General features: G+C 45.2%; 1 protein-coding gene across 2 annotated transcripts in view; it reads right to left on the reverse strand.

Moving 5' to 3' along the window:
* Positions 1–5,000, reverse strand: part of LOC113803008 (uncharacterized) — a gene marked incomplete at its 5' end in the record, with an annotated part of 13,376 nt that overhangs the window by 231 nt on the left and 8,145 nt on the right. Inside the window, 2 exon segments of one of the 2 annotated variants that reach the window (XR_011399207.1) lie at positions 1–4,201; positions 4,556–5,000. The exon segment at positions 1–4,201 is cut by the window's left edge and continues 231 nt beyond it; the exon segment at positions 4,556–5,000 is cut by the window's right edge and continues 1,531 nt beyond it. 2 annotated transcript variants of the gene reach the window in all.

Genomic DNA, 5,000 nt, shown 5'->3' on the forward strand with positions numbered 1-5,000 from the left:
TACATGTTACTTACGAAATAGGAAAAAACTGGTTACATATATCTCCTACATGATGTATCCTATAATATAATGTGGGAGCATATACAATCAAATATCATTGTTTGTACAAAAGATGAACACCCTTATTAATCCTTAGCTCTTGAACTCCCTAAAAAAAGTATATATAAACAAGTTCTTTCGAAGGGTCATATATGTATATTTGCATCTAAGATAGAAGCCTTCCACGTAGAAAAAGTATGAATGAGAATGAATATCTTCACAATACAAGAGATATGATTAACCGGGTTCGAACATATGCCGTCAGTCATGTATTTCTGACGAAGATATATCAGTCATGTATTTCTTACGAAGATATATCAGTCATGTATTTCTGACGAAGATATATCAGTCATGTATATCTGACGGTTATATTCGGAACCGTTTCAATACATCCCTTGTATTGTATTCTCACCCATACGTTTTCTACATTTGTCACAATGAATACAGTTCAGAAACCTTGCACTATGGCACTTCAAACGGCTCAGAATAGTATTAAAGATTAAAACAACGTGGTCACAGTCAGATACCAAAAGACTAGACTAATAAACCGAAGCGAGAGAAACAGCATTTGAACATTAGGGAATCACACGTCACTCCTTCCACAATCCCATAAGGAAAACATGCATACAGAACACATCTTGATAATAATGCTTTGAAAAACAAGTCATATAGATTTACCACAGGCAAACTTTGACGAGAGAGAGGGATAGAGAGAGATAAAGGGAGAGAAAGAGAGAGATAGAGGGAAAGAGAGATAGAGAGATAGAGAGAAAGAGAGAGAGAAAGAAATAAAGAGAGAAAGAAAGAAAGAAAGAGAGATAGAGAGAGACAGTGAGGAAGAGAGAAAGAGAGACAAAGAGAGAAAGATGCCAATGCCATGGTACCTTTTCCACCACTTGCGTTACAAAAGAGTGCACAGATATCAAGATATTCGAAAAAATATATGCAAAACACCTTGATAATAGAAAAAACTAACCAGCAAAATTGTTATACAAACCCTGCATTAAGCATAAATTCATTGCTCGGTTTTAATGTAGCCTTCCTGCAAAAATAAACACAGCTATAAAAGAACACAGATGATTTAGTTTCAAAGTCAGGTCAGCGAAAACGCCCGTACACACATCTGCAATGCTATAGGTGACACGAAGGTCTAGTTAGGTCAGCCCAGAGGAATAAGGTCAGCCAAAGTCGAGCCAAAGGTCTATACCCTTATACAGACAACAGGATCCAACCCACGTATACCCTTGTCGCTAATAAGGGGTATAACCCACCCGGTCCATCATTCTCGCTTGAACGTTCCTCACTGCAATGTCTCCTGCTTGCTGATTCTAGTTCCTAAAGCATAGAGACTAAATGCAACTCAAGTCACTGGGTATATAGACCTTGGGTGAGATGCTGACCAGTCCCGCAGACAGCATAGAGTAGAAGAAACGGACCAGCTTCTGCCTGGTATGACTTGGCACCATAAATGGCTCTGCCTGGTATGACTTGGCACCATAAATGCCTCTGCCTGGTATGACTTGGCACCATATCAGACTGTTTGGTATGACTTGGCACCATATCAGACTGTTTGGTATGACTTGGCACCATAAATGCCTCTGCCTGGTATGACTTGGCACCATAAATGCCTCTGCCTGGTATGACTTGGCACCATATCAGACTGTTTGGTATGACTTGGCACCATATCAGACTGTTTGGTATGACTTGGCACCATAAATGCCTCTGCCTGGTATGACTTGGCACCATAAATGCCTCTGCCTAGTATGACTTGGCACCATAAATGCCTCTGCCTGGTATGACTTGGCACCATAAATGCCTCTGCCTGGTATGACTTGGCACCATAAATGCCTCTGCCTAGTATGACTTGGCACCATAAATGCCTCTGCCTAGTATGATTTGGCACCATAAATGCCTCTGCCTAGTATGACTTGGCACCATAAATGCCTCTGCCTGGTATGACTTGGCACCATAAATGCCTCTGCCTGGTATGACTTGGCACCATAAATGCCTCTGCCTGGTATGACTTGGCACCATAAATGCCTCTGTCTGGTATGACTTGGCACCATAATTGCCTCTGCCTGGTATGACTTGGCACCATAAATGCCTCTGCCTGGTATGACTTGGCACCATAAATGCCTCTGCCTGGTATGACTTGGCACCATATTAGCCTCTGCCTGGTATGACTTGGCACCATAAATGCCTCTGTCTGGTATGACTTGGCACCATAAATGCCTCTGTCTGGTATGACTTGGCACCATAATTGCCTCTGCCTGGTATGACTTGGCACCATAAATGCCTCTGCCTAGTATGACTTGGCACCATATCAGCCTCTGCCTGGTATGACTTGGCACCATATTAGCCTCTGCCTGGTATGACTTGGCACCATAAATACCTCTGCCTGGTATGACTTGGCACCATATCAGCCTCTGTCTAGTATGACTTGGCACCATATCAGCCTCTGCCTGGTATGACTTGGCACCATATCAGCCTCTGCCTGGTATGACTTGGCACCATATCAGCCTCTGCCTGGTATGACTTGGCACCATATCAGCCTCTGTCTGGTATGACTTGGCACCATATCAACCTCTGTCTGGTATGACTTAGCACCATATCTGCCTGGTATGACTTGGCACCATATCAGCCTGGTATGACTTGGCACCATATCAGCCTCTGTCTGGTATGACTTGGCACCATATCAGCCTCTGCTTGGTATGACTTGGCACCATATCAGCCTCTGCTTGGTATGACTTGGCACCATATTAGCCTCTGTCTGGTATGACTTGGCACCATATTAGCCTCTGCCTGGTATGCCTTGGCACCATATCAACCTCCACCTGGTATGGCTTGGCACCATATATGCCTGGTACGACTTGGCACCATATCAGCCTCTGCCTGGTATGACTTGGCACCATATCTGCCTGGTATGAATTGGCACCATATCTGCCTGGTATGACTTGACACCATATCTGCCTGGTACGACTTGGCACCATATCAGCTTCTGCCTGGTATGACTTGGCACCATATCAGCCTCTGCCTGGTACGACTTGGCACCATATCAGCTTCTGCCTGGTATGACTTGGCACCATATCTGCCTGGTATGACTTGGCACCATATCTGCCTGGTATGACTTGACACCATATCTGCCTGGTACGACTTGGCACCATATCAGCCTCTGCCTGGTATGACTTGGCACCATATCTGCCTGGTATGACTTGGCACCATATCTGCTTGGTATGACTTGACACCATATCTGCCTGGTACGACTTGGCACCATATCAGCTTCTGCCTGGTATGACTTGGCACCATATCAGCCTCTGCCTGGTATGACTTGGCACCATATCAACCTCTGCCTGGTATGACTTGGCACCATTTCTGCCATGACTTGGCACCACATCAGCCTCTGCTTGGTATGACTTGGCACCATGTTAGCCTCTGTCTGGTATGACTTGGCATCATATCAGCCTCTGCCTGGTATGACTTGGCACCATATCAGCCTCTGCCTGGTATGACTTGGCACCATATATGCCTGGTACGACTTGGCACCATATCAGCCTCTGCCTGGTATGACTTGGCACCATATCAGCCTCTGCCTGGTATGACTTGGCACCATATCAGCCTCTGCCTGGTATGACTTGGCACCATATCAGCCTCTGCCTGGTATGACTTGGCACCATATCAGCCTCTGCCTGGTATGACTTGGCACCATATCAGCCTCTGCCTGGTATGACTTGGCACCATATCTGCCTGGTATGACTTGGCACCATATCAGCCTGGTATGACTTGGCACCACATCAGCCTCTGCCTGGTATGACTTGGCACCATATCAGCCTCTGCCTGGTATGACTTAGCACCATATCAGCTTCTGCCTGGTATGACTTGGCACCATATCAGCCTCTGCCTGGTATGACTTGGCACCATATCTGCCTGGTATGACTTGGCACCATATATGCCTGGTACGACTTGGCACCATATCAGCCTCTGCCTGGTATGACTTGGCACCATATCAGCCTCTGCCTGGTATGACTTGGCACCATATCAACCTCCACCTGGTATGACTTGGCACCATATATGCCTGGTACGACTTGGTACCATATCATCTTCTGCCTGGTATGACTTGGCACCATATCAGCCTCTGCCTGGTATGACTTGGCACCATATCAACCTCCACCTGGCATGACTTGGCACCATATCAGCCTGGTATGACTTGGCACCATATCAACCTCCACCTGGTATGAATTGGCACCATATATGCCTGGTACGACTTGGCACCATATCAGCTTCTGCCTGGTATGACTTGGCACCATATCAGCCTCTGCCAGGTATGACTTGGCACCATATCAACCTCCACCTGGCATGACTTGGCACCATATCAGCCTGGTATGACTTGGCACCATATCAACCTCCACCTGGTATGAATTGGCACCATATATGCCTGGTACGACTTGGCACCATATCAGCTTCTGCCTGGCATGACTTGGCACCATATCAGCCTGGTATGACTTGGCACCATATCAACCTCCACCTGGTATGACTTGGCACCATATCTGCCTGGTATGACTTGGCACCGCTTTGCGTTCGAATCCCTCTGCCTCGAAGCGTATGAAGCTGCCTTGGGTCTTATATATCTTATTCCTATTTATTTATATATCTAATTTTTTCATTCATTTTCACAAGGAAATAAGTACTCGGGGTAAAAAAAATGGTATATAAATGTTCCTACACAAGTGCCTAGATTACAGAACATGCCAAAATATATACTTATTATTTGTTATTATTATTATTCTGTGAAGAAAATAACACCCGCAATTTATTGTCTTCTGGATATATTTATTTATATTATATTTATCCGTGCAATAAATCACGAAACAATGAGAATCGGATGTGAAGAAAAGAGACAGACAGAAAGAGGGAGAGAGGAAGAGAGAGAGAGAGAGAGAGACAGAGAGAGAGAGAGAGAGAGA

The sequence above is a fragment of the Penaeus vannamei genome, chromosome 17 (genome assembly GCF_042767895.1).
Source record: "Penaeus vannamei isolate JL-2024 chromosome 17, ASM4276789v1, whole genome shotgun sequence".
NCBI lineage: Eukaryota > Metazoa > Arthropoda > Malacostraca > Decapoda > Penaeidae > Penaeus > Penaeus vannamei.